The sequence below is a fragment of the Centroberyx gerrardi genome, chromosome 19 (genome assembly GCF_048128805.1).
Source record: "Centroberyx gerrardi isolate f3 chromosome 19, fCenGer3.hap1.cur.20231027, whole genome shotgun sequence".
Taxonomy (NCBI): domain Eukaryota; kingdom Metazoa; phylum Chordata; class Actinopteri; order Beryciformes; family Berycidae; genus Centroberyx; species Centroberyx gerrardi.
The window spans coordinates 14,068,881-14,090,667 of record NC_136015.1 but is presented as its reverse complement, the minus strand read 5'-3'; the positions used below and the strand labels follow the sequence as shown (position 1 = coordinate 14,090,667).

The 21,787-nt window shown below is 43.1% G+C and overlaps 1 protein-coding gene across 2 annotated transcripts in view; it reads right to left on the bottom strand.

Annotated features, from left to right (window-relative positions):
- atxn1a (ataxin 1a) overlaps positions 1 to 21,787 on the bottom strand; it is a 96,533-nt gene that overhangs the window by 29,160 nt on the left and 45,586 nt on the right. The window contains exons 1-2 of one of the 2 annotated variants that reach the window (XM_071901572.2): positions 14,634 to 14,765; positions 1,109 to 1,224 (exon numbers count right to left, since the gene is read on the bottom strand). The gene's annotated coding sequence lies outside the window, so the exon portion shown is untranslated. Of the gene's footprint in view, positions 1 to 1,108; positions 1,225 to 14,633; positions 14,766 to 21,787 lie in introns of those variants that run through there. The other variant, XM_071901571.2, reaches the window with a different exon arrangement.

Sequence of the window (21,787 nt, the reverse complement as noted above, 5' to 3'; positions counted from 1 at the left end):
AGGCTCGAGAAACAACTATGATAAATCCTCAAAACTGTTTTTCTTCCCTGACACTCTCGGTTCTGCTGAGGAGGTGTACATCCTCCCAGGAAGACTCCTCACTAACTCGTTCCTGGAGGTGTTATGCGTGAAAATACTGCTGCTCCGACAGAGAGCTGTGATGCAGCTTCGTAAACAAAAGCACTGTCACCAGGCAGACTAGCGTTCCCTTACCCTCAAAATTCCCTCTCCTCCAATCACAGCTCAGGCAGGGAACAAACTCAGTTACCTCAGTTAGCCGAGGCCTTCCAGCTTCATCTCAGTATCTTAATGATGCCTCCTTATCTTCCCAACTGTTTTCCTTTACCCCTTATGCACTGATTTGAAAGAATGGGTGACGGATTTCCATCTGAAGTCATCTGCCGTACTGCTTTGTCAAACTCATTATAGAATAAAACAGAGGAGGGGGTTAGGAGAGCAAACCACTATTAACAATTTAGACCCAGCCATATTGTAGCAATGTGCAGCAGCTCAGTACAGTGCAGGCTGTACTTGCGATGAGCTCCCACTTCAGTCGAATTAAAATCGAATGCACTTCACTTCACTTGAATCTGTGCTGCGGTTAGTGTGACAGGTTTATCAGCAAAACAAGGCTCTTGGCTATGGAGAACAGGACTGAAGAGGCCTTAATGACAGAAGTCATTAGATCAAATTAAAAATGACGGTAAGACTAACATCTCTTAGGTTGGCATACCAACATGCAAGGCAGTTGTTCAAAAAACAAAATCAGTTTCAGCAGTAAGAAATTAATCGATGCCTTCTGGCTTATCTAGCATAACCTGAAATTAAACTGAACTCTGAACAGCTATCTATAGTCGGTCTCCAGCTACCCGCAGAGCCAGCTTGCGTCTCATCTCCACCAACACAGTGTTGGGGTGCTACACCTCATCAGTGGCCCATGTGGCAAGGGGAAAACAAAGGCCTAAGGGACATAAGGTGCTATAGTGGAAAACAGAATGCCGTCCTTCACACGAATATCATGATGTCGACGTGAAGTGTGAGTGTGAGTGTTGGTAAGTGAGAATTGGTGTGTGTGGGGGTGTGTGTAGTTGGGAGTGTGTAGTCTCACCTCATTCAACAGAGCTCCTCCAGACCCCCCTGGTTTGTCAGCGGGTGGTACAGCCCATGGAGAGGGTTCCAGACTATCCCAGAATGCAGTGCTTTGACTCAAGGACTCAGCACTCCCTGGTGGAGGGAGACAACAAAAGTTAGAAAATAACTAAACTAGGGAAAACACTTTTCGCCTTCCCTATAATTTCAGTGCAGGATCTCTACACTCAGTTCAGAATCATACTACATACAATGTGATGGGATGCACTGGTACACACTGTGTTGTGTGATCATGAAGTCTCAGCAGCAAGTGGACATGGTGGCATAAAACACAAGGTCCACATCCAGAGGGGACTGCGTTGTTCCGTTTAGAAGGAGTAGTTTTGGACGTTCAGCCTTCTCTGTCTGAGCCACACAGCACTGGAACACTCTGCCCACACATGTAAGGACCTGCACTACCCTTGGACTGTTCAAAAAAACTCTGAAAAACTGGCTCAAAGAACACCAGAGCTGTACCCATAACTAAATCTCCAGCTCCTGTGTGTACCACCTCCATTTATTTAAGTGTGGACATTGCATTTACTGATTATTTTTAATGCTGCTGTACTGTTAATGTTTCCTGACATAATGTGCTGTTTTCTTCTTTTTTAACTTTATTGTAATTGTTATGTTGTTGACCTGCCCGGGGACTACAGATGTAAATTAGCCTCTTGGCTAACTCCGACACATTTACATTGAAGTGTGAACTAAAATGTTGATTGATGTGTACTGTCCCTGCCAAATAAATCTTAAAATAAAAAATAAATAAAATAAAAGGGGTTTTCACATAAATGGAAAAAGTGTAGTGTATTGACTGACTGTACAGGCCTGCAACCTATAAAGAAATAGGTGTGTTTCTGGACAAAATAGATCAATTTATCTTGTAGATAATAAGTAAAAAATGGTTGGTTGAAAGCGTAGGCTATTACTTATATCTGTTATGTCACCATAACAGACGCTGAAATGGGTCAGAGCCTAAATGCACAAGGAAGCACTTTTCTGACATTTTGTGAAAGACCCATGAAAAGTCATATAGATATTTTTTTTTTAGTTTAAATAGGCTTTTAAGCAATTTTCTGCCCATTTTTCCTGTTGCATTTGCCTGTTTTATCCCTTTTAACCCTGCCTTTAAATCATCTTTGACATTTCACTGTGCATCTTTCATTGTGTACTTTCATTTACTACGGTTATATTGCCTGCAAAGCGTTTTGTAACTCCATCTTGAAAAGTGCTACACAAACAAAGGTCATCATTATAAACAGGACCTGCCGTATCCACAAAAACACCAGAGCATCTTCAAAGACATCAAACGTGCAAGAAGCTGAATTCTGCAGACACCCACACACCGGCATCAGAGGCAGACTGGCTGATTGTCGGCAGTGTGCACACACTCAGTGGGACTAATTAGGAAGGTTGTGGTAGAATGATGGGGATGTTACGGGGATGCGAGATACATGTTCCCCACTGCTCTTCAGCTGCTGTATATGTATGTGTGTGTAGGGGGCGGTGGGGGGTATCCTCAAACATCCTATTGACCTACTTCTTACCTGATCGGAGTGTGTGTGGCTGTGTGTGGTTTTGTGTGGGTAAGTGTTTTAAGGTAGACTAGGGAAGAAGATGGTCTGGGAAAGAAAGAGAGGGGAATTGTGTGGTTGGTTTTGTGTGTGTATGTGTGCGTGTGTAATAAATTATTAAACGCAGGATATACAATTCCATGCACACTCTTTATGTCATGCACAATGACTCTATTCTACAAGGGATTGAGAACTATGGTGGAAATGAGATATGATAATGGAGAGAAAGACAGACACAGAGAGAGCGAGACACACACACAAAAAAACAAAGAATGAAAGAGAGAGAGAGAGAGAGATAAAGATAGAGAGAGGGAGAGAGAGAGAGAGAGAGAGAGAGAGAGAGAATGTCTGGTATGGCAGACATGGGAAAATCAATATGTTTCCACGGTGGGCTACAGTAAAGCACTGGGCTTAAGTTAAGCACGTATGCACACATACACACAAGCACACACACACACACACACACACACACAGAGCTGCCGCTATCCTGGCTGCCCATAGAAAGCAGTAAGGTTTGCATGGACTTAGGAGATTTGTGTGTGTGTATGTGTGTGTCCGTGTGTAAGTGAGAAAGAGAGTGAGAAAAGAAGAGATAGTATGAGAGAGAGGAAAAGAGATGGACGGGGGTCTGCGGCCGCGGATTACCAGACACCAACTGGCAAAGGAATCCATCATATGGTATTAAAAGGGTGAGGGAGAGAGAGGGATGGAGATATGAGAAGAAAAGAGAGAGAGAGAGAGAGAGATAGAAAGGGAGGCAACACAGAGTGACAAATGGCGAAAAAGCGATGGAGGACAGGAAGACAGATTTAAAGAGAAGAGGGGAAGAGATCCAGAGGTGACAGAAAGCAAGACAGATGGAGAGAATAGAGAGGACAGAGAGGTAAAGAAGACAGAGAGAGAAAGAGTGAGTGTAAGAGAGAGAGAGAGAGAGAGAAACAGATGGTGCCGGAGGAGAGGCAGATAGAACTGGCTGGGAGGACAACACTGGCTCAGCCAGCCAGGCACAGCGGGGAGTATGGGAAGCTGAAAAATGTCAGCGAAAAAGGAGGAGGAGAACAGGGAGAGGGAGGGGAGAGCAGGACAGACGGCTGGTGAGTGAGGGTTTCATTTCAAAACTCTACCTAAAATAAAGCTGCTGCCTGATGCTCATTACAGATTACTGCATACTCAAAAATGTCAGTTTTAGAGGGAAGGTCTTGCTGTATCACTTATGAAGATACAGTAGATCTCCCTGACAACAACTGGCATATTAGCACGCTGATGGTATTAGTGATTAGCAAAGTCTCTAAAAGGGAAACTGTCCTGTCCCAGTGGCTCAGTTGGCCAAGGTGCCTGCCATGCAACTGCACCGTCTGGGGTTCAAAATCTGCCTGGAACCTTTGTTGCTCGTTACATCCCTCTCTCTCCCATGTTTTCGGTCTCTTTGCACTGTGAACTGTCTAATAAAGCAGAAATGCCATAGAAATGATCTTTAAAAGGGCACTTCCTCAGAAATGCTAGGGGGGAGACATTTTTGAAAATCTGCTTTTAAAAACTCATTTCTGGTGAGTTTTGTACAGTGGCGTGTGCATACCCTTTCAAGGGAGAAAATGCAATAATAATAATTGCATTTCTTTAATCCAATCTAAAATTACAGGTATACATTGTAATTCAACAACTGAAATATCAAATAGGACACTACTAAAGTAGTTTTGTTGTTTAGCAAGTTAGTTTCCATTTTCATTTTCCAATTTCCAGAAACTAAGAAATATATTTCCATATGTTTCCACATGTTTCCATATAAGAAAGCACTCAACCAGTATTAGTATTTCTACATTATGTCAGTCAGTTTATACAAAATTCTCAGTGTTGTTATTCAGTAATTGCATTTCCACTTTCTTCAACAAGTTGCACTATTCTATCAATGCAAAGCCCTTAAGAATTCCATGTGAATCTGCACTAGGCCACTGAAAGTGAAGAGGAATTCTGATACTCTGATAGTTTGGCATACTATTTTAAATGGTCCATATGGTCCATATTCAGACCAAAAGAAATCATGCAGTTCGTGTTAAAAATTTAAATAGATGTAGGCCTAGGTTTGTGTTTCCAGGCTCTTCTCAATGCAGTTTGGCATCTCTCACAATTTTGACCGTTTTTTGGTCTGAAGGAGCTGCAGATATTTTTCTGAACAGATTGGATAACTGAAGGAGGCAAGTGACTTTCTTTGATTTAGATTTTCTAGAGAGAAATAAAACATTCATGTGGCCTTCAATGCTCACTGCTGGCCCATGTAAGCTGTTGAAGAGAAGTGCGGTGTGTGTGCCAGGTTTGATAGTGGAAATACTGCAGTATAAATGCTCAGCAGACTGGTTATATGCCGCTTTTAGCTTGTAGCTCCTCAGGTGATCAGTGTTAGCAATGCCCGTTTAAAACTCTATCTTGGTGTTTCAGTCTGAAAAGAGCACCTAGGACAGAAGGGCGGGTGCATTCGCCCCCCCACCCCACCCCCCTACCCTTCTTGCACGCCTATGCTATCAGTCTCTCTCTCACACACACACACACACGCGCGCACACACACACCGCTAAACACACTGCGTCTCCATCCATCAAGTCCAATCCAGACATCAGACAGGCTAAATTAGTCAGGAATGGTTCAGTGTAAACCGCATCAAGTGAAAGGCTGATTGAATTGCAAAGCACAGTGGAGCAGACAGCTCCAGTGGTGCACTGTGTGTAGGCTATGCGCGTGTGTGTTCGTGCACGTACGTCTGTGTGCGCGTGTGTGTGTGTGCATATGTTTGGGTGTGTGTTTATTTTCTGTCATTATGTCTGTTCAAACTCTATGCCCTTTGAATTGTTTCTCTGTGGTGTACCTACGTATGTTTATATGTGTGAGAGAGAGAGAGTCGATCTCATTGTGACACACAGAGGTGAAGCATTGAATGTTTTATACATGTCCAGGCATCGAGCTGAGGGACTGACACTGAGTGAACAGGTGGGGAACACTCTGCCGGGTCACATGACTGTTTGAGCCCAGTTCCACAGTGAGGGAGTGACTGAATGAGCGAGTTCCACTCTTGACCTGCAGTCCTCTGTCTGTCTGTCACTCTCAACAGCAGCAGTGGGTGAATGTGTGCAAAACCGCAATCCATTTGTGTTTGTATGTGTGTGTGTGTGTGTGTGTGTGTGTGTGGTATGAACATGCCTAACAAGTGTCCTCTGTGTGAGTGCTTGTGTGTACTTGACTATGTGCTAGCGTGATTACCCTATGAATACATTTCTCCACTTAACTGTCACTTCATGTGTTTTTGTGTGCGCAGTCCTTTCACTTCTCTTCTTTTCTTTGCCTGGAGTAGTCAAAAGATGTTGTCCTCCCACAATCGCTGTGGCCGTTGCCAAATCCAGAGCCTACTGTATTATACAAACAATTTTCGCTTGGCGCTGCGGAGTCAAAGTCTTTTCATAGAAAGTGGCTATAGACTATGGAACCGCAAGTACTAGGTTCCAACGCTAGCATCAGCAAAAGCTTTCCTACAAAATGCCTCCAAAGGTTGCATTTCCCCTCTTAAACAAGTGTTTCTTGCAACTCCTTAAACAAGCACACACAAGCACCAAGTAACTCTTGAGTTGTGAAAAGAAAAGAATGGTTTAGACTGGTCCAACTCTTTAGAGAGATGGTGGAAATGCTGACCAACGCTTTTTATAGGTTAAAATTTACAAACAGGCACAGATGTTAGAAGAGTGATTCAACGTTCTTAAGTGGAAAACCGTCTAAACATTCACGATTTGCATATCCAATCTTTGTCGCATTTCTATGTCTGTATATGTAAATGTTTAATTATTATGAAGAGATGTATGGGAATATGGTAATCACAAGGCCTTTGGCATTCACTTTTTCTTTCCATTGACTTTGGAAATACTTCTGTAATTCTGCGAGCGCTTACATTTCCTATAGTGCACAGCTCATCATTTATCATAAATATGACAGACTAGCACACACACGCAGGGGCACACACACACACACACACACACACAGCAGATAATGAGCAGCTGATTTCTGCTGGCGTTGGCCCCCAGAATGCTTTGGGGGCTGACGTAGTGTCTGACAGCTGTTTGGTTGGTCGGGGCAGAAGAATGCAGTGAGTGTGTGTGTGTGTGTGTGTGTGTTTGCATGTTTGTGTGTGTGTGCATGCACAGACGGAGTCACTGACCGTCACTGTAACGTAAGGGAAATGCCTTCCTCAACCACAACCCCATTTTCCTTGAATCTGACATAACTGCCATTCCACAAGTGAGGAATCAGCCTTCTGAGGTTCAAGGTGCTCAAAGCAGGCAGGAATGTTATCTTGGGTGCACACATGTCTGGAAACACCAGTGTCCTTCACTTATCCGCTTATCCTTTATCCATCATTCCACACGCCTTTGCTTTGTTACTGGGAGTGTGGGTTTTATTTTTTCCATGTGGCAGTTGTGTGAGGTTCAGTTTCAAAAAAAAAAAGTCTGATCTACTTTTCATATTCATTTGCATACCGATTTTGGCTATGTGATCCAATATTGATATCATATTGTGTCTACTACTGAAAGAAAGAAGGAAAGAAAGAAAGAAAGAAAGAAAGAAAGAAAGAAAGAAAGAAAGAAAGAGAAAGAAAGACAGAAAGAAAGAAAGAAAGAAAGAAATAAAGAGAAATAAAGAAAGAAAGAAAGAAAGAAAGAAAGAAAGAAAGAAAGATGTATATGACAGTATATGTTGTATAGTATGTATATGAAGTATGTAACCTACATGACATAGTATAGGATGTACAGTATATGATGTGTATGTAGCATGTGTATATATTATGTAGTATGTATATGACATGTACTGTATATGATGCTATGTAAAGCCCTTTGAGACATGCTTGTGATAAAGGGCTATATAAATAAACAAGACTAGACTAGACTAGAAAGAAAGAAAGAAAAAAAGAAAGAAAGAAAGAAAGAAAGAAAGAAAGCAAGAAAAGCATGAAAGGAAGGTCAGTTTTTTCACAGTTCCGATGCTCTCTCTCCTCCCTCTCCCCTTCTCTCTGTTCTGTTGCCCCCCTGTTTCCAATCAAACACCATTCGCAGCCATTCCCCGCCCAGGTTGTGATGATAGGAGGGGGGGGGGGGGGGGGGGGTTTGCTGTCAAGCCAGAGGCAGGATCATCATGCTACTGCGTGCGGCTGAGAAGTGTCTATAGCCTGACGTGGCTCAATGGACGCAGGTTACAAGTTCTCACCCACTCCGTGTGAAAGAGGACTGCGCTATTTTAGGTCACTGTCTGTGGTGGGTGTACTGAAAGTGCATGGGCGAGTGTGTACTATGCAGTGATGAGGATCATGCAGTTAAAAGATAGATAAGTAAATATAGGAACGGCAATAGTCTCTGTTACAATCACATTCATTTCCATGTCGTGACGCAGGAGCTGATCCCATAGCCCCCCCCCCCCCACACACACACACACACACACACACACATACACACACCACTCTGTCTGTGTCAACACCCATGAGCACACCCACCTCTTCTATTCATATTGATGTCTCCTGTCATATAATAAAGCAGGCAGGATAGGGTGTCCTGTTCAAGCTGTACTTTGCAAGGTTATACAACTCTACCTTTGTGTAACTGGAGCACACACACACATACATGCACGCACACACACACACACACACACACACGCACACACACATACACAGACACCCAAGCGCACACACTCAAGTACACACATTCATTTGTCACAAATACAAGACAATGGGATAAGACAATGCCAAGGTTGTATGTGTGTGTGAGTGTGTACGCTCCTGCGTTAAGAGGGCATGCTGAGAGAATAGGAAGCGTGTTTTCTGTGCCAACCCTCTCCTTGGCAGTCAAACAAGAACACACATACACACACGCACACACACACACACACACACACACACACACACACACACAGAGTGCTGAGCGTTTTTAATTGGCCAATGATTTGCCAGTTAGCGTTCTCGCCACTCTCCTCACCTCGCTGTGCTGGCCCCCTGCCCTAGTGCCTGGCAGAGACACAGCTGGACCCGAGGAATGTGTGCATGTGTGTGTGTGTGTGTGTTTGCATGTGCATCAGCCTGAAGTAATTAGTTTCACAAGTGTGTGTCTATGCATGTGTGTAGGCACAGTTAGGTGTTATTCCAAGTAAATAAGTTTCACAGTTTGTGTGTGTCAGTATGTGTGTGTGTGTGTACATGGTTCCAGGAAACTCATTTTCACAGCCACATTCACTTAAGACCTTGTGAAATCTCTAGTTTTAATTTTCAACAAATTCCGATTTATTCAATTTATTTCATTTTTTTCCCCATTTTGGTATTTTTTGGTTTTATTTTTTCATAGATTCAGATTTGTTTTAGATTAAGTTTTTTGTTTTGCCGTCTTAGTCAATATATAATGCTTGCATTCACTTTTAAATATGTACATCTTTACTGTTCTGCACCAATATTGTGTGGCTGATTATTAAGTGTGCTTAAAATTGTTTTTGGTGACCTTATACCTTGGCTCAACCATTTCCTACATCAGAAAGAGTAGAAGCAGCATTGAGCTTTATCTAAATGGCTAAACTGTTGAACACCTAAGAAAATATGCTAATTCTAAATGGTTAAATGCTGACACTGACTACTGAACAAACGTATGGCAAAACAGAACATGTAAAAAACAGTACACATGTGTTGTTTGCACCCTTGAGGCTCTTACAGCATGCACACACACACACACACACACACACACACACACACACACACACACACACCACCTTTGGCTTGGTAGACTTGGCTTTAGCTGTAGAGGGTAGATGCATCACTGACACTCACACATTTAGAGACACATTACATTCTGTAATGTGTCTCTAAATGACAGAGAACAGAGCTGCTCAGTGGCCAGCAGAGGAAGACTTGTTATGCTGGGAGTCTGGCAGGTGTGAAGTTGTGTCACCCCATGAGAGTGTTGCACAAAACAAAAAAAAAGCGCAAAGGTGCTCCTACAACCTTCCCTGCATAAATTCTAGTAAAAAAATATATATTTGTCATGGTTACCGGACTGTCTGAACAACATGTAGTGTGTGTGTGTGTGTGTGTGTGTGTGTGTGTGTGTGTGAAAAAGTGTGTGTGTAATGTTATGTGTGAGAGATTTATGTATGTGATATCATAGGCAGGTTGCATCCTCCCCTGCAATATTTTTGCAAGGCCGTAACAATCACCACTCATTCCTCTTGTAGTCTACACACACACACACACACACACACGGAACTGACATCTATGGGCAGCCCAAGGTCAAAACAGAGAGGATGAGATAAGTGTTTGTGTGTGGTGTGTGGTCTGTGCGAGTGTGTGTGAGTGTGTGTGTGTGTGATGACATCATTACTAGAGCAGAGCACTCTATAGCTGATTGATGGAGAGAGGGGTTGCTATGGTCGACTGCCGTGAGCTCATTGCCCGGCAACCAGACAATTGGAGCCTGCCGCTGTGTGTGTGCGCGCGTGTGTGCGTGTGTGATCTCAGTCCTGCGGCTGTCAGCCTGTCAAACACACACACGCTACACACAAACACGTGTCTCATTTACACACACACACACGTACATGTGCTGTCGTCCCAAACACTTTACCTCACACGAACACAGACCGCATTTTATCTGTCTATCGGTCTCTGTCTGCCTGTCCGTCTGTCTCTTTCTCTCTCTCACACACACACACACACAAATACATACACATACCCATATTGCTTCTCAGATACCCACAAACAAACGAGCAGATTGTCGTTTGCAGGCACGTGCACACAAACACACATACGCACGCACACAGACACACACACACACACAAGTAGCTAGACATGTGACAACAGTCTGGCTCCCATCTTGACTACTAAGTAGCAGGCATTGCTGTGTAATTACCATTTCCAATGCTGAACAAAGTTGACTAGTCTCCTACATCTGGCATGAGAACAGTGATTATCTATGTGACTATCGCACAATATCTGTGTTGTGTCATGTACTAAATAGGAAGGATTCATTCGTGATATTTCTTTAGGCATTTTTGGCTGTTGATTTCTCTCTCACTGTTTTTCTCTCAGTCTCTCTGTCTCTTACACACACATGCACACACACACACACACACACACACACACTAAAAGCCCTCCTTCATAGCTTCTTTGCCAGCATTGTAACGCTCCTGATTACGATCCAGTAGCTAGATAGCACAGCAACTCTGACAATGACTTGTAAGGAGATAGGCTGTTCAAGCTCTCACATGCGACCTATCAGTTTACGTACCAATCTCACACATACATACACACACACACACATGGCTCTCAGATTTCCACCCATTGAGAAGTAAATGGAGGAGACAGACTGCTAACCTCACGTGACAAAAACCTCCCAGGGCGTTTCCTGAAGCATGCACCAATCCTGGCTCACCCTGCTCTGATGTCACCCGAGGAGCCAAATCTTAATGGGCTCTTCAGAAGGGTTCAAACAGCACCAAGAGCCAAAAAGGGTTGCAGACACTGACACTGACTGCACAGGAGCTTATGGGGGTACGAAAACAGTGTGGTGGTATTTTGTACCCACATATTATGAAAAAAAAGATCTGCATGAAAAAGCAGCATCTCCTCTTGCAGTTTTTTCATGCTGTAGCTGTTAAACAGGAAGACATTGACGAAGGTAGTCTGGTTTCAGGTCGGCAGGAGAGGAAAAGTGGATTTTGAGATTCCACTGGATGGATTTTGAGCCGACACTTCATGAAATGTAAACAAGAGTTAGGTACAGTCTTAACAGCTGGAGACCCTTCTATTAGTGATACTGTAAATCCACTCATTATGTTAGCTGTTTTTCATGAACGGGGAAACAAGAAAGGTGGTTCAATGATTTGATGGTCAGTGGCCCCGCATATAAATGTGTTTAGATATATGTGGCTGATATAAGGACTGTAATTGTGTGATACTGCAGAGAAAATACCCGATATGCATAAGGTGGTCCTGCATAGCTCAATGAGTAGAATATGGCACTGTCAAGGTCAGGGGGTTTGATTCCCACTGGGGTCACCCATAATAAAACAAAAAAAATCCAGTAGTTAATAGTATGAAATCCCTTGCTGAATGTGGCCCAGTTCATAAATGGGGCGGCAGTGTGGCCTAGTGGTTAGAGTGACCATCCCATAATGGGAAGGCCACAGGTTTGAGTCATGCAACAGTCATGTGTCCCCAAGTAAAAGACTGATGCTCTCTCATTGTAAGTCAGTCAGCTAAATGCCTGGCATGTAAATGTAAAGTATGGGCTGTGTGGCGGGTCACACACTATTAATGGGATGCCTGGTACTTTATAATGTGGATACCCAACCCCTTTTGTGTCGATGGCTGCAGTGTTACTTGAAGAATATCAAAAGCAGTTAAACCTACACACAAACACACTTGTATACACGGACCCTCTCTGTGTGCTGCAGAATGAAAACACATCCTCTTTGAACCCAAGACAGAAGAAAAAAATAAAAGAGAGATAGGAAAAAAACTGTGGTGGCAGACAAGGGAGGGGGGGCGCTAACAGAGAGAATGAATAAAAGAAAGAGACAGAATACAAAGGAAGAAATGAAGAAACTGAGTCGGGCCGGGCATGATAAAAGAAAAAGGAACCCGTCTGAGTGTCTCTCTCTCTCCTTCCTTCAAAGATCTTCAAAGACTAATACAGCACTCGTGAGACACTCCTACCAGCACTGGTGGGACACACACACACACACACACACGCACACACACACTAAGTACACCCTACTGGGAGACTAGCTCTGTGCTCCCCTCCTCTGAACCAAAGTAATGATACACTAGAAACTGAATCAGAAAGACAGACGAAGGGAGAGAGAGAAGCTGAGTCGGAAAGAGAACGAGAGAGAGAGAGACAATGAAATAGGGTGAGGGAGAGGAATAACACAGACAGAGATTACATGTATTATAGATACGGGGGGGACTGCTGCAGGACGAATAGCAGTCAGATATGTTTGCAAAACCAGCTTACAATATTCTGGTATGTGCATTCAGCCAGAGTGGAGCAGATAAAAGCCCACACTCCAAATACTGGATGTGATTTCAAGCTAATCCCACTAAGACAACATTTTAAAACTAAACTACTAGTCTAAAATCTAGCTTGAGAATCGAGTCTTTCACAAATTTCTGAGTCTTCACAGTAGAGGAGACGCAAGTCTGTATGGAAACTTCTTTAAAGAGATTAGAACTCTGAATGACAGGCAGAAGGCGCCGCATCAATGCAAAAACATGCTACTGATTTATGCTGTTGAATCTATTCATTCATTTGTTAATTTCCAATCAATAGGTATCAATAGGTATCAGACCTATGTCCAACACCCTGCTCTATATTAAAGTAGAGATCATCCCAGGTTCTTGCTGTTACTGTTTTCTTGTAAAGCACACACACACACACACACACACACACACACACACACACACCCCAATACATCATCCTCTGCCCTCCATGTCTAAAATAAGTCTTGGTGCAGCATGACTGCAACCACATGTTCATGCCACTTTTGATATCATTTTTATTATAAATTTCTCTGCTGTTCCACAATGAAACACTACTGAAATACAGTAAAAGCAGTATAATAAAGAAAACAAACACACACACACACACACACACAAACACACACACCACAACCGACAAAGGTCGCTCTTTCTCTGCATCTTTGCCCTGAGAGCAAATTCACAACCGAACCTACGGTAATATCACACTATTTCTTCTCACGGCTTAGAAGATGAGTCTCACCCGGCAGCGTGAAAATGTGTGCTGTGTATGGCTTTATCACCAATCTGCACGGCTGATAAAGTCGGAGTCATTATTTGCCGCGGTTGTTACCAGGCTGCTTGGTCTAGGGAAATAATGTTCTTGCATGCCTTGTTAACTTTGTTTCTCCTCAGTTCTTTCACACACACACCCCCAACACACACACACACACACACACGCAGTTTCTCTTTGTCTCTCTTTCTCTTCTCAAACTGCTTACAGTAATTCTCTCGTCTCCCCCACTCTGTCTTTTCATTGCTGACATTCCCTCTCTGTTGCTTTGTCTGTCTATCTCTTTTCTGTCGGTCACTTGCTCTTTTTCTTTTCTTTCGCCCCCCCCCCCCCCCCCACCCCACCCCCCCCACCCCTCCCACCTTCTACCCCATCTTTGAGGATTGTACTTTACCCCACTGAGTCAGTTTACTCATGTGTGGCCTATTGCGCGGTGAATACACTTGTCAAATGAACACTCCAAGGATGTTTTACACACAGCCCATTTCCACGCTCAATTGGTTAACTGACAGGGCGTTCGCCACTGTGCACAGTCAATTTTTGATGTAATCCAGTGTGTTGATAGCGATGCATTGTACTCTAAGTTACTGCACAAACCCCATTAAAAAAAAACTTGAAAAGAGACAGAGACCGAGAGAGAGAGAAAGAGACACAGAGAGATAGACCGAGAGAGAGAAAGAGAGAGAGAGAGAGAGAGAGAAAGGCAAGAAGCAGGGATGCCATTATACCAAATTTTCACCACCCAAAGTGTCACAATTTGATGAAACTTAATCTGTATGTAAATCAGTTTTTACGAGAATTGTGGTGTGAATTTTATACAAGCTAAAGTTAGCAACTGTGTGTTTATGTACATAAATAACACAGAGTATCAATAGTGTGAACAAAAACCCCCCGTATTCTACAGTTTCTCAATTCAGGTACCAAGGTACTTTTTCAGTAGCAGTACACCATGCAAAACTAGGAGGAAGTGAAAGATAGAGGGAGAAACAGAAAGGGAGAGAGAAGAAGAAGAGAAAAAGAGGGAGACAGAAAGAGGGAGACAGAGGGAGAGAGAAGAGGTGCGTTGAAGAGAAGAAGCCGGCATAAGCACATAAACTGTTGATTTTTTTTCCAACTTACTGAAACTCCACTCTGTTGTTGAAGCCTGCCACACTGAGCCAGCAGCTGGGTCTAGTCGCACACTGCAGCTGATGTTGAAGACGGGCAGACAGACGAATAGACAGAGGCAGATTAATGGGTGTCGTGTCCCTTTAAGAGTGTGGGTTCTTTCAGGCAGTCACACACTGAGCCACGTCTATTTATAACCCCGCTGTCTTTGAGGACTCCGCTACATTTACATGGGAGCTGAACACACACACACGTACACATACATAGATGTACGCACACACACACACACATTCACACACATATTTGCATGCAGGCACTCGTGCGGGTTGATACTGAGTTTTCCTGCTGCGTGTGGTTGTGTGTGTGTGGTTTGACGCTACTCTGACAGTAATTGTATCTAGCTACACGACATTACAGAACAGTTCGGCTACACACTAAGTTCAGAGGTGTGTGTGTGTGTGTGTGTGTGTGTGTGTACTCAGGGCATGTTCAGGCGTACGTGTTTGTGTGTAATGAGTCACTCCCAGGCACAGCAGTTAGAATAATTGCACTTACTGAACTTGTGTGTGTGTGTGTGTGTGTGTGTGTGTGTGTGCATGTTTGTGCAAGTAAGTAAATGTGTGTGTACTCTGCAATCCTACGTGTGAACAACTTATGACCTATGGCAGCAACACCAGGCATGGCTGCTCAGCATGTGTATGTATGCGTAAGTGTCTGTGTGTGAAACCTCTCTATATTCAAAGGGTTATAATACTTATAATACTCTAACCAACCATACACACAGATGTACTGCTATTAGCAACACTGCAACTGATGCTAACATACTTGTATTTCTTGTCATTACATTAGAAAAGGTAAATATGTTGTACATGTAAATGGTACCTTCCACACAAATACAACAGTTTGTGTCAACCTGACTTCTCTAAGGCTTTATGTGAATGTAGGATGTGGTGGTATATATATAACGGTGTGTGTGTGCGTGTGCGCGCGCGTGTGTGTGTGAGGTGATAAAGTGCTGCTAGGCAGGGGGCTGGATGCCAAAGTCAAGGTTGATTGGATTGCAAACAGTATTGACCTGAAGGATTTGCACACACATACACACAAACACACACACATGCACACAGTAGCATGTAGCCTGACAGGCTTTGTACTGAAGATGGAAAGTGTTTCTGCTTGTGTTAATGATTCTAAACCAAGTTCATATGAATCCTAAGCTAACTACCCACAAGAATCAATTACTTTATATAACAAAATTATTCATGGAAATATTTGTGAGTGGCTGTGCTCACAGCCACTGGAAAATAGGTATGAAAATGGTCAGTGACTTCAGACATTGCACCCTGCACAACTGTTCATCCTCAGACATGTATGTTCTCCCCTGCTCATCATATATTCATGCATCTCATTCTAACTTGCATGCCTTGTTAACTTTTGTATCGACACGTCCCTCTACTGCTGCAGCTGGAATGTAAGCCATGCTGCTAGAATGCACATACTTATTGAACATGAAATGCTAAATGTACATAGTCTACTGTCCATAGTATGTTGACTTGCAATATCAGATTACACTGAGGTCCTTGTACCACAAACTCTGTAAGTCTATATGTCTCTGCACAAAAGTTACCAAGACAAAAATCAGGATCAGAATCAATAAATGTACTACACTTTATGTGAAGATGGACAGTTATTTATGTTTTACACGTCAAATGCCCTCTAAAATGTCTACACCTTACACTTTACTATCAATGACTTATAATATCCATATACTTACCATATAATACATCCAAGAATAACCCTCTCATGAAACCTTTCTATGTGGATATTCTTGAAATCTTTATCCCTTGTTTTTCTAAAGGATAGTGGGCTTTTGTGTTGCAGACCTTGTGAGTGCTGTAAAAGATTGAAGTACTGATAAGTGTAATGCAGGGATACAATTATTGGGTTTGTGTGAGTGAGTGTGTGTGTGTGTGTGTAGTAGAGAGGATGACATCATTACTATGGCTGGGCGCTGGCCGATGGAAGGTCGTTATGGCTGGCTGCCATGAACTCCTCTGTGGCACTTAGTGTGTGTGTGTGTGTGTGTGTGTGTGTGTGTTTATGTGCCTGTTCATTGGAATGGTGCTGATTTTTTATTGAGTTCATAAACATAATGCACGCCCACACACACACTGCACTTACATACAGATTAAGTGCTTCTCTCTCTCTCCCTCTCTCTCTCTCTCTCTCTCTCTCTCTCCCTCTCTCTCTCTCTCTCTCCCTATATGATAATCATCACAATGTTATAGCCCTGTAATTCTCTCCTTTCCATCCCCCTTACCATTTCCTCTCTCCTTTTTGTCCTCCCTCTGTCTAACCTTCCACACGTCTTTCTATCCTCTCTCCCTATCCTTCTTTTATTGCAACCTGCCATCCATTCATGCCTCAATTCCTCCCCCTCTTTTATTCCACCCACTCTCAATGTCAGTGTCAAACTGCTTATTAAAATTAAATTAAGTTAAAGATAAGATTACCTTTATTAATCTTTGAGAGGAAGTTGGCTAAATTAGCAGGGATTTTGATGATTAATGTCAGTCAAATGACAATAACTGGATGATAGGTTTGTGTAATATTTAGTGGCTTTTGGAACAAAGACCTCCGTCCCTTCCACTGCCTCTCTGCTAAAGCACACAGAAGAGAGAGAGACACATGGTCTTCTCATCCATCCTTCCTTTCCTCCCTCTCTCCTCCTAGCCTGGTGAGCTGCGTCCTACAGTACATCTTTCCCTCCCTATCTCCCTCCCACCATAAATATCTCTGATCGTCTCCTTTCTTCCTTCTCTTCCTCCTCTCTCTCTCTCACTCACCCTATCTCGCTTTTTCCACTCCTCACTTGTTCCCTACCTCTCTCCATTTGTCTTCTCCTTCCATCCATCCCTGCTTCCTTCACTGTCTGTCTTTCACACACACACACACACACACACACACACCTCTTCTGACAGTCCAAGGTATGGTCATGAAGCTGAAACATCCCCTCTCTTTGTCATTGAGTAAGATAAAGAGTAAATATGAAAGAATGAAAATATACACTTACAAGTGTTTGTGTGTGTATGTCACTGTGTGTGTGTGTGTGTGTTCTTGTGTGTGTGTGTGTGTCCATATGCCTGTGTGTGAGCGTAGGCTGAAGGCTAGAGCACAGAAGGGGACCACTACAACAATTTACAGCAGTAAATCCAATGAAGAGAAAACCTAGTGTTTGACTGGAGGGACTTTCCTATATGCTCCATTCACTCTCATTACAACAGACCCAGCCCGCGTGTGTGTGTGTGTGTGTGTGTGTGTGTGTGTGTGTGTGTGTATGTGTGTGTGTGTGTTTAGGGGATTCCGCAGTCTGCTCTGCTCAGTCTCTCATTACATCATCACATGCTGCTCTGGGCTGGGCTGGCTCACACAGGCAGACACACACACCCACACACACACACAAGCTGGTATGCACACACGGGCATGAATATACACACACTAGCAGATAAAACAATGTGCATTAACAGTAGTGTATATGTGTGTGCATACCAGCTGTCCATGCACCGACTTTGTGTTTGTGTGTGTGTGTGTGTGTGTACTGTATCACAGTCATATGATAGCAGGAGTAGACTGAAAGAGCTTTTATAATACTAGGACTCTGTGTATTTCGGGGTGTAGAGTGTAAATTCAACAGCAACCTGAGCGTTGACGAGCAGGTGAAGAGGGTAATGCAGTCCGGTTTCTTTCAGCTGAGAAATGCATCCAAAATCAAACCCTTCCTATCTTCTGCCGACCTGGAGAAGGTCACCCATGCCTTTATCTTCTCCTGTCTAGACTGCTGCGACTCCCTCCACTCCGGCCTCAGTCAAAGGCTCATACAGATTGCAGCTGCCAGGGTTTTGACAGGCGCCAAACGCAGAGACCGCATCACTCCGGTCCTTGTTTCCCTCCACTGGTTACCTGCCGTTTTCAGAATTGAATTGAAGATTTTACTGATCGCTTTCAAAGCTCATCCAGGTCCGGGCACATAGCTACATGTCAGATCTTTTAACCCCTTTTGAGCCAGAATGCAGCCTGGAGTCCTCGGAAAATGCCAGAGGAAATCAGGCTAGTAAAGTAAGTGTCTTTTTCTGGAATCATTTCTCAGGACATACTTTTATAAACTGGCCTTTATGTAATTGTTTTTCTTGTTTTTAATCTGGTGTTCTTGCCCTTTGTTTTCTACTACAGTCTGTCTGTCTTTTGCTTTGTTTCTCTTGTTTTCTGTAAAGCACTTTGTAAACTCTGTTTTTATAAAGGTTCTATATAAATAAAGGTTATTATATTTATTATAAATATAATGATGGGGGAGAGAGAGCGAAGAGAGAGATGGAGGGTAGGGGGGAGGAAAGTGAACAGAGAGAGAGAGGGAGATGGAGAGAGAGCAAGAGAGGTAGAGAACACTAAAATGGAGACAGAGAGAAAAGGATGGGGGAAGAAAAGGAAAGGCTTAGAGAGAGAAAAAGAGAGAGAGGGAGACAGAGAGAGAGAGAAAGAGAGAGAGAGAGAGAGGGAGAGGGAGGGAGGGGAACGTAATTACATTACCATGGATCTTGTAGTCCATTGTTTTCCATCATCGGTAGAAAAACTACAACCTGTCTCATGCCTATGAAAAAGTGCAGAGCCTAATCTACCGCATTCCATAGATGAATGGAATGTGCTTGACAAAGGTCAAGAGCTGGACTGTCTCACACACACACACACACACACACACACACACACACACACACACCTGCTCATTCCCCACATGGGGAAATTGGTTTAAAAGGTTACATTCCTCAGCACATACTATGATTTAGATAGAGACAGTAAAACTATCTAGGCCAAGCTGAAGCATTGACTAAACATGCAGTGGCAAAGATCATAGTTTATCCTCATGGGAGGTTAGGATGGTCCCATTTATATGGTGATAGACTTACATAAGACTAAATGGAGGCTAAAATAAGAAAGAAAGAAAGAAAGAGAGAGAGAGAGAGAGAGAGAGAGAGAGAGAGAGAAAGAAACAAATAATGAAAGAAAGAAGGAGATATGCAGAGAGTGACTCAAAGACACAAGAGTTGGAAGAGACACTGGCAGACAGAAAGTAAACAAAGAGAAGTCGAGATGAAACAGGGGAGCCAGTGAGCAAAGACTGAGTCAAAGACAAACAGAAAAAAAAAAAAAAAAAAAATATATAGCGACAACAAGAAACAGAAACACAGCCCATCCCATGTTTCTCTCTGATTGTTGTGTGGTGATATGAGTGTGTTTTCTGGCAAAGCAAGACTACTGCTGGGTTTATCACACAGTAAGCCAATCCCATTCATAACAAACATACTGAGATCGGGTTTAGCAGCATGTTGTCTGCACGCGATGCAGTGGGAATTTCACTTTTTGTTTGTGCAAACCAAAAATTAAACAATATGAAAGAAAAACAAAATTAACAACATTCATATTTAAAAAGTAGGCTAACTAATGATGGATTTCAAGAATTGAGCAACTAATGTAATTGGCCAGTTTATTGAAAAACTAGTTAAGTTACTAATTACCACAAAAATAAATCTATAACACTAACGCAAGAAGCATGTTACCCCAAGAAGCATACACCCAAAACTGGATGGGTGACTAAATATCTGTCTGTCTGAATATCTGTCTTACTGGGTGACTGGCTGGTTATCTGAACAGCTGTCTGACCGGCTGACTGACTGATGACTGAATACTTAACTGACTGAATAGCTGGGTGACTGGCCTACTGACTGAATATCTGGCTCTCTGAAGGGCCTGGTGACTGCAATCCTGGCTGGCTGACAAACTGGCATTGGAAAGCTGACTGGCTGGTTGGCCGGCTGGCTGAGTGGCTGATAAAGTGCGTACTAAAGTGTTCATCAAGAGAAAAACAGAGCGGCATGCTTGTGTGTGTGTGTGTGTACGTACGTGGGTGTGTGTGTGCATGACCGCATGTCTGTATCTGAATGTTCAGTGTCTGTGTGTATCTGTTTTTGTATCTGGATAGGTGAGTGTGTGTGTGTGTGTGTGTGTGTGTGTGTGTGTGTGTGTGTGGTGTAGCTACATGCACAGGGAGGGGGCCTGTTGCTCTCCGCTGTTATACAATACACATTGTATAACAACTGGCAGTGTGTGGGCGGCTCCCGCCATCTGCAGAGCTGCAACCCCCGCTGTGCCTCACACTACATTGTGTGTGTCTGCGTGTGTGTTTGTGTCCACCCTGCAGCCACAAATAGATTCAGCGTCATCTACAGTAGCTGGGTGCCTGGGTTCATGTACATGACGAATGAATGGAGCGAAGTACAGTACAGTCCATACTGTGTATACACTGTATTTTTGTATGTATCAAGGCTGCTATACGTTCATCCTCATAAATGGAATGAATGTATTATTGCAAAAACAAATCTAGAAGTTCAAGGTCAACATTATTGTCATCTGCGTGAAAAAAAAAAAATTAATTAAAAAACACAATGAAATTCTTGTGCTCTGGCACTCAGCCTTGGACAAAAAGACCAAGACACAAACACACACTGCAGCAGACAGTACAATAAATAAATACATCAGACAGTACAATCACTCAACAATAAATAATTACATTTTTACAATAATTACATACACATACAAGCATACCAACCAAACAGCAAATCCTTATCATAACGATGTGGTTATGGTTTGACAGCTGTCAGCAGAAAGTAGACTTCATTAGCCGGCTTAGCAGGAGCCAAAGCCTTGCTGTTTCACTCCTAGATCTGGGTTTCCACAGAGATGGACTCAAACAAACAATGTCTTGGAACTCTTCAACCACAAATAAACAAACACACACTCAGAGGAAGACACACACACACAGACACAGATGCACGCACAAAGACACACAGACGCGTGCACACACACTCACTGAGTAAACAAGGTGCTGACAGAATCCACTCCACATCAACTCCCGTCAGTGCTCGCCAGTGAACTGTTGCTATGGAGAGGAAAAGCATGGCGATCCAGCTATTTAAGGTAACCGGTGTCAGATTTTCTCTGAATATACCGTATTCTACATTCTATAGCTAGAGCTGCTATTAAATGACCATACTTAATTTGCCCTCCCTGCTGCTATCGATGTGTAACTGATCAGTCCAACAAAATGGAAGGACTGCAAA